An 8,408-nucleotide genomic window follows, 5' to 3' on the forward strand; every position below is an offset into this window, starting at 1 on the left:
CTTGGTCTGCCTTCCTGGTGGATTTAGTGGGGGGTCGTGGCAGATCCTGCCCACAACCTCCGGTCTCTGGCTGAGGATTAGTGCCCTCCACCAGCTTGGGATCCGGTACCCTTGTGCCAACCCTTCACCCTGTTGCTTGTATTTGGGCTCTTGGGGTTCCCTCTTCTTCCCCTCTGGGTCCTTCTGACTCCTCTCTCTCTTCTTTCAGGACTGCTTGACCCTCTACAACAGACTGACTAGTAGCTGTCTGCCTGTCTGACCCTGATCTAAGATGGTTCCCACCTTATATACTCCCTCTATGTGTGAGCTCAGGTGACCAGCACCCAATGAGCTCCTAGCTTTACCCAGACTGCTCCCCCTATCTGCCCCTACACTACTGGGATGTTCCACCCCCCTCCCACTCCAGCCAGGGACAGACACTATCGTACCTGCACATAAACTGGTGGGAGTACCGTTGATCTGTCCCCCGGAAATGGGATGTATGTAGTGTATGCAGCCTACTGAGCTCAGTTCCACACTCCATCCTTACCCGGGAGTGGAATATCACACCTCTGGCTTGAGGTGTAATACCCCTGTAGCAGCCGAATCCTCAGGGTGCTACATTCCCCACTGGTAAATCACAGCACGTCCTCGGGCTGTAAGAGAATAAACATCCAAAACATACAAATTTTTTTTTTCATAAAACATAAACATATAAAACAATATATATATCAGCATAAACTTTTCATAAATAACATTCTTGTTCCTCCGGCCACGGTGCAACTTGTGACCGGGTAAAGTGCGACAGTCTCTTCAAGAAAAACAACAGTTTCCTATAAAACCGGTAGGGGGCGCCTTAGAAAGCGCAACTATATACAGGGGGAAAGTGGCCGCTCTCAGTCCTCGGTCAGTGGGATTAAGGGAAATACGGGTAACAGTTTACACTTGTCCCAACGGGGACATATTTAAAGCAGCAACAGTTCACTGTACCCCGACGGGTAACTATTTACAGTCTCTTTACCGTACTTTAACGACGGCGTCCTCCTGCTCCTTCTTTATCTTCAGACCCGTCGGGTCCTCTTGCTCCTCCTCACACCGCAGCTCCTCCTCCGTCAGGCGATGCACATGGAGGGCGTAGGGTCCTTTGGCACACTTGTGCCGGGTGAACGTGACCTCGTCCCCTACATATAGGTCACGACCTCTGTGTCCCTCCGGCAGATGGCTTTCTACGTCTCTGCGGGTTACAAAGACGTCGCCGGGGGTATGATGGTCTCTTATGAAGCCCCACCCATGCTGCAGGTTGAATTTAATCACAGTCCCGGTGGTACGGGGACCATGAGCTGCACGGGGGTTCCTCCTGGTCCGGCTCTTCTGCCCTGCGCTCTGTTCTTGCAGCCGCTGCTCTCGGACCCGCCTCTCTCTCCGTTCTCGCTCGAAGTCTGCCAACTGCTGGCGGCAGCACTCCAATCGCTCTGCTGCGGCTGCCCGCGTTTCTTGAGTGAACCCCATGAGATCTCCTCCGGTGGGGTCCCACTCAAATTGTGCTTCTTCTAGCGGGAGCGGGGTTCTCCTGATGGGCTTCGGAGCCGGAATCAGGGACTCGCACAGGGGCCTTGCTCTTTGGAGTTCCAGTTGGTAGTACTCCTGGGGCCATACAAAGGGCTGCCCATCCGGGCACGTGTGCTGGGCAAATAGATCTTCGCCCAGGTGCGGCACTCGAGATGTTGAGGGCGCGTTGATGGTAGCGGCGCCCGGGTTGACCAGGCCTTGCGACCAGGCTTGGGGCACCCTAAAGGTAAAGGGCACCGTAAGGACGGCGGCGCCCGGGGGTACTCGGCCCTGCGACCAGGCCGGTGGCTCCGCGGAGGTAGGGGGCGCTGTTGGAATTGCGGCGCCCGGAGGTACTAGACCTTGCGACCAGGCCGTTGGTATTTCCTGTTTGGTCGCGCTCAGGGTCGAGGCGTGTGACGTCACAGGGGTCGCGGCCGCGGCTTCTGCTTGAGGCCTTGTCTGGAGCGGTGACGATGCAGCGACGGGCACGGCAGGGGGAATTTCGGGCTCTGCGACGGGGAGCTGGGACAGGTATACGGTTTCTCGGCTCGGGGTAGAGACGTCCCCTTTACCTGCCTCCGTCCGTTCAGCTCCCTTCTCGGCGCCGTCTCCGGCCTTCACTCCTCCTGCACCATCCTCAGAGGCGGTCTGTCTCCTCGTCTCGGGTGGCGTGCTCCGCTGACGGGTTCCGGTCTGCTGGGCCATCTCACGGCTCCACTCCGTCAGGGTGTCTTGCTGCACCTGGGCCATCCTCCGTGCGAGGCCCTCCAGCGCGGTCTGTGCACACTCCCGGTCTCGGGGGAGCTGTGCCAGGATTTCCACTAAGCCTAGTGGCGTTGTTGCTTGCAGCAGGCTCCTGACCACTGGGTCGGTGCTGCCTGTCTCTCCCTCCATCTCCGGGTACGCTTTCTCCGGAGTCCTCTCCAGACTTCTTGTCTCCGGGTGCGCTCTCTCCAGACTCCTCAAGGCTGCACCCATCTTCGCTCTCTTGTTCTGTCTCCGCCCACATTGAGGGTGGTCCCGGGGCAACTTTGTGATTGTCAGTTCCAGGGGCAGTTCTCTCACGCTGATGGACATCTCTAGCATCACAGTCACTGTTGGTGGGGGCGGTTTCCGCTTTTGGCGCCATTCCTTGACCTGGCCCATGATGGGAGGTGACCTCTTGCCACCCTCTGGCACGCCCATAATGGCGTCCGCTCTTCCAAGGCGGGAAATCTTCTGGAAATGGCGGGAAAAAGCTGCAAATGGCGGACAACCGGCGGGAAACGACCTGTGATGGGGTCCGTTGGCGGGGACCCTCCGGAACCGGCGGGAGACTTCTTTTTGAGGTAACGGTGAACTTTTCTTCAGGCACGCAGTACCCGGTTGTTGCGGGCACGTAATCCTGCCGACTACGCCAAAGTTGACGCGCCCCCTGGGCCAGTGTTGTTTGGGGGATACCCGGAGCCGGATCAGATGGGGGTTGTAGTCTCCGAGTGGCGGTGACCCGGTCCGTGCCCAGGGTGTCAAGCTCAGTGTGTGGCAGTCCTACAGATGTTGCTGGATGTTCTTTCGTGTCGACTACGCCACCCGTTGATTTGCGGTCAATACGGCCGCTGCTGCAGCAGGGTCCGCTGAGGCTGGTGGTGTGTGTGCAGCTTCTGGTGGTATAACCCCCAACGGGAGGGGTATAGCCTCAGGGGGTCAGTTGTAGAGGGTGGTGGTTGTGGTGGTGCAGTGAGGATGGTATTAAGACTCAGAGTCGGGCTGTGCAGTTCAGGGTTTTTTACTTACTGCTGTTGTTCTGGTCACTCCGGCCTTGAGTGACCGCCCGAGCCGTGCTGCGTCCACCAGGTCCTGGACTCGGCCAACCCCCAGGTAATTCTGGAGCGTGATCCTGAGCTCCCTTTCTGACGTTCCTTTTCTCTGGCCTTCCCCACCAGGGATCCACCTATGTCCGGCTCCCTCGGGTCTCTTGGTGGGTACACCTCCTCTGGGTTCCCTGACCCTATACTTGGTCTGCCTTCCTGGTGGATTTAGTGGGGGGTCGTGGCAGATCCTGCCCACAACCTCCGGTCTCTGGCTGAGGATTAGTGCCCTCCACCAGCTTGGGATCCGGTACCCTTGTGCCAACCCTTCACCCTGTTGCTTGTATTTGGGCTCTTGGGGTTCCCTCTTCTTCCCCTCTGGGTCCTTCTGACTCCTCTCTCTCTTCTTTCAGGACTGCTTGACCCTCTACAACAGACTGACTAGTAGCTGTCTGCCTGTCTGACCCTGATCTAAGATGGTTCCCACCTTATATACTCCCTCTATGTGTGAGCTCAGGTGACCAGCACCCAATGAGCTCCTAGCTTTACCCAGACATCTTTAAGGACTTTACTGGCTAACCAAGCAGTGGAGGAATTTGATGCATGCGATGGAGCATTGTCCTGCATAAAAATATATTTTTTCTTGAAAGATGAAAACTTTTCCTTTACCATTGCTTAAAGAAAGTGTCCATCTCAGGGGCCCATCCATGTGGTCTGTCAAAAGTCACTCTCTTCTTACTAGGCCATAAAACCAATGCAAAATCTGTCTTCAGGTGTTTCTTGGCCCAGTCACAACATTTCAGCTTATGTGTCTACTACTGTAGAGTGGTCGTTGGGTTTCAGCCTTTTTTACATTGGCCAAGTCTCTGAGCACTGAACACCTTGTACTTCTGGGCACTCCAGGGAGGTTGTAGCTCTGGAATATGACAGCACTGGAAGATATTGGGTTCCCGATCGCTTCATGTTTGATTCTTTTCAAACCTTTGGCAGTTAATGTACATCTTTTTTTCTCCATATGTTTTTTTGATACCCTGTTGGCTATTTGCAACCAAACTTTTGATGGTTCTGTGATCATGCTCCAATATCTTGGCAATTTCAAGAGTGCTGCGTCCTTCTTGCAATATTGCAGTTTTGCATCCATCTGTTAGACTTTTAACAATTTTTGACTTTTCAGAGAGACAGCTAAATCTCTTTTTTGGCTCATTTTACCTGAGTAAAAAAATGCCTAATAATTCTACACACCGTAATAAAGGGTGTTGATATCCTTAGGCCTCACCCTCCATCATTACACAGATACACATCATCTGATTTGATTCGTCCAATAAGCATGTAAGTTTGTCCTCTTTGGAGGTGGAAATTCTGCAAAAAAAGTATGAAATATCAAATCTCACTTGCTTAATAATTGTGCACACAGTGTATGTAGCTGTGGTAGAACCAAAGATTGTTGATTATAAACAGCTTCCTCCTACAGGAAATGCCCATATATCCAGACATTTATATATACATACATAGTTATACATGTACCAATCGTTCACAACATTAAAACCACTGAAACATAAAGTAAATAACAATGAAAGTGAAAAGTTAGTTCTGAAACTTGTCCGCTATTTTTCCGCTGGCCGGAAGTACTTACTTGCGGTGCTTGGCCATCTAGCTGTAGTGTCCGGCGCGGGATACTACACATCTGCCTCCCATTTGATTGTATAGGAGACGGATGTGTAGTGCCCCGCGGAGGCCACTACAACTAGATGGCCAAGCAGGGCAAGTAAGCACTTCCGGGTGGCAGCTGCTGCGGGACCCAGACCCATCAAACACTGATGCCCTATCCTATGGATAGGGCATCAATGAAAAAGTAGTGGAAAACTTCTTTAAGATTGATGTAGAGCTATTAAAATGCGCAATGCTCAGGCCATATGTTTCACGGTCAAACACCAGTGCTCCATTCCATTTCATGGTGCTGAAAGTGTGGAACATGGTGGACTTCAGTGCAGGGCGACATAGCATGCTATGACATCATAGAGGGTGATTATATTCCTGCTGAACGGGATGTGGATAGCCTAGCCACCATGACTATTAAAAGGAACCTGTGATGTCCCAAAATGCTATTAACCTGCAGATATGGGGTTAAGTTAGTGCTGGGATGTGGTTACAATCGCTGTTTACTGAATACTGAACAGTGACCAAAGCCAAGCCAGCTGCCCCTCTATAATTGAATGCTGAAGGATGCTGGGAGAAATAAAGTTAATTTCCTCCTGGTAGCCAGGCTTTCAGTGCAGTGTCTTACAGCTTTAGAATGGCTATTAACCTGCATATTAACCCCATATTTACATGGCAATGGCACTTGGGGACATAACATATGTCCCTTTAAAGTTTTAAAACATAAAAATAAAAGGTCCTGCTGGCCAGTCAATTGCTGCGATTAGTAATGTTACTAATGACAAAGTGGATTTTGTGGCCACTATAGGGAGCCCTATTTAAATCCCTGTGTGATAGCTGTCCTTTGCCACTTATTTTATTGACTAATGCCTTGGTGCACATACTTTTGATTGACCCTGATCTCTGATTCTGACCTGGCTTTACGTGCATGTCTCAGGTACAGTGTCAGGCTTGGCTCCCTTTCCCTGTGGCTGCTGCCCTTTGCTATGCTGCACATCATGTTTCACAAATTGTCCATTGAGCTTTAGTGACATCCTCAACCAAGTTCTTTTAATGCCAACTTAGACACTAATTTGTAGTGTTGAGTAAGCTATGTGGTCAGTTACTAAGTGCTTTGTATTTTGGCCCTATCCAGTTTTCTCCGCTGCAAGTGTATCTGCAAATTCCTGTGCTCTGGACTTGTTCACATGTCACACGTTCTTGCATCAGAATGTATCTTCTCTATAAACCAGTTTGCCCACTCATCTCTCCTGGCAGTAGCTATACATTATTTGTTGATTAACGCTTTGTCTGCTTTAAACATAATGAACTTTCCTTTGGACTTATTCACATTACACTGCGGCTAGTGCTGTACTAGATATACTTCTTTAGCCCCTGTGTTGTCTATATCCCTGGTCCTGTTTCTTTTTCTCTGTCCTGCTCTGCTTGCCTGTCTATCGTCCAGCTTGCCCCAATGTCCTGGTCCTTGATGTTTCACGTTATCCAGCGAGTTCTGCCTTGTGTGCCATCACCGTTTATCCATGTGTTCACCGTGATCTGTGGCTTAGTGAATCCACCTCACCAGGTGAGTCCTTGTTGACCCAGATTTCTCAACTCAAGCCACCATCCAGCAGCTACTCTGAAGACTCAAACTAGTGAAGGCCATATTCTCGTATAGAAGTAAAAAGGTGAATACCTTGGTCCCTTTGGCTCCTGCTAAGCAAAGGTTGTTTGCACTAAGTCTGTTTATGGTTGTATTTGAGATGATGTATACATAACACATAGAAAAAGTTAATACATAACAAGTTGTCCATGAAAGGACCGTCAGTAAACCAGAAAAATGGTCAATAATGCCCAGGGCTCATTGATATGTATGAGGAACAAAGACTAGCCTGTCTGGTCCAATCCCATACAAGAGCTACATTTATAAAAAAAAATCAGTGGTTGCTATGATAGAAATGTGTCAAAAACAGAGTTGAATGGAGCTATGTAGCCGTAGACCAGTGAGATTGTCCGTGCTGATGTCTGTGTACCACCAAAAGCACTTACAATTGCCATATGAGTACCAGACTAATATGGCAGCCTGGTCTGATAAATCAAACTTTCTTTTGATCATGTAGATGGCTTGGTGTGCTAGTATGGCACTTACCTGGTGAAGATGCTGCACCAGGATGTAGGAAAGCAATATGCTCCTGAGAAACCTTGGGACTTTCCAGACCACAGTGCATAATAGATGTAACATGTAAAAAAAATACTCATCTCACCGCTCACCTGTGCCAACACCCCTGCTGCCTCTAGTGCCCACTACCACCCATATGGTCCAAAAGGCCTCCTGTTTCCACATAATAACATCGGTATCTTAACTCTAAAACAGGGTTTCTGGTTGTGACTAGGTCTCGGAAGTAAAGATGCTTTAATATGTTACAATGTTACATAGCACCCGGATCCCAGTAGTGGCTGGAAGTTCTGTGCTATTGTGAAGGCACCCACGTGCAACTTTGGAAAATAGAGACCTTGAGGACCAGATGGTGGGCAGCGGGTCCTCTACGGTCTATCGTTCAGTTAGTTGCCATTTTGCTGAATTTGTGGGGAGTGAATTGCAAAAAAATCCATATTCTTGACTATGCTGATTTTGGTAATATTGGGTAGCATTCAATTCCACTGGAATAAATTTGACCCATTTCTAGTCTTAGGATTCATGTGAATATTACTTCAGCATGCACTACGTTCCTTAACATAGTTGTAGACAAAAAAAATATTCATTGAACAATATTCTCTAATGACAGTGACCTCTTTTAAAAGTACCCTTCCACTGCAAAAATTGATCAGCAATGGCTTGAGGAAAACAACATAAGAGTTGAAAAAATTGACTTAGCCTCCTATTTCCACAGATTTCAATTTGATGGAGCACCTGGAAGAAGTTCTGGAAAAAACAGTTCAATCCACCTAGTACATGATAATGTCAGAACGGTTTCACCAGCATAAGCATGTAGGTTTCTACAATATTATGCAAGATGTTTTAAACTTAACGCTGGACTGTGTCGATTTAATAATGTCTGATAATTTGAGTCCAATGTATTCTATTTCATTAATCTTATTTGTATTAAAAGTTTTAACTTTTTTTATTTTTAGCATCTTAAAGTGTGCTATAAAGATATAATGTTATTCCAGAACAATACTAAGCCTTCTATCTTCAGTGTGGTGCATTTTTGAATATTTTCTCTTCATTCCGTGCAACTCAATTCTCGAATCTTAACATATACACATGCTTGAGACAGAGGTACATGTACATATAGATCTTTCAAACAAGCGTTTTAACTTGATATGCAAGTTTCGGCCAAACAGCTGAACATAAATCAGAGGTTCCGCAGTACTATCCTGTTGCCAAAGTGATCGTATTTCTGGTTTGATTTTCCTACATCTGTTTGGGCGGTAATTCCACTGCTCCATCTTCAC

At 48.5% G+C, this 8,408-nt stretch overlaps 1 long non-coding RNA gene across 1 annotated transcript in view; it reads left to right on the forward strand.

The window, feature by feature from the left end:
* LOC141258081 (uncharacterized) overlaps positions 1–7,941 on the forward strand; it is a 125,395-nt gene extending 117,454 nt beyond the window's left edge. The window contains exon 3 of the long non-coding RNA XR_012318192.1: positions 7,844–7,941. This is a non-coding gene — a long non-coding RNA (uncharacterized lncRNA). The remainder of the gene's footprint in view (positions 1–7,843) is intronic.
* The last annotated feature ends 467 nt before the right edge of the window (positions 7,942–8,408 follow it).

The sequence above is a fragment of the Phyllobates terribilis genome, unplaced genomic scaffold (assembly GCF_046119375.1).
Source record: "Phyllobates terribilis strain yellow unplaced genomic scaffold, ASM4611937v1 Scaffold_3__8_contigs__length_932513732, whole genome shotgun sequence".
Classification (NCBI taxonomy): Eukaryota; Metazoa; Chordata; class Amphibia; order Anura; family Dendrobatidae; genus Phyllobates; species Phyllobates terribilis.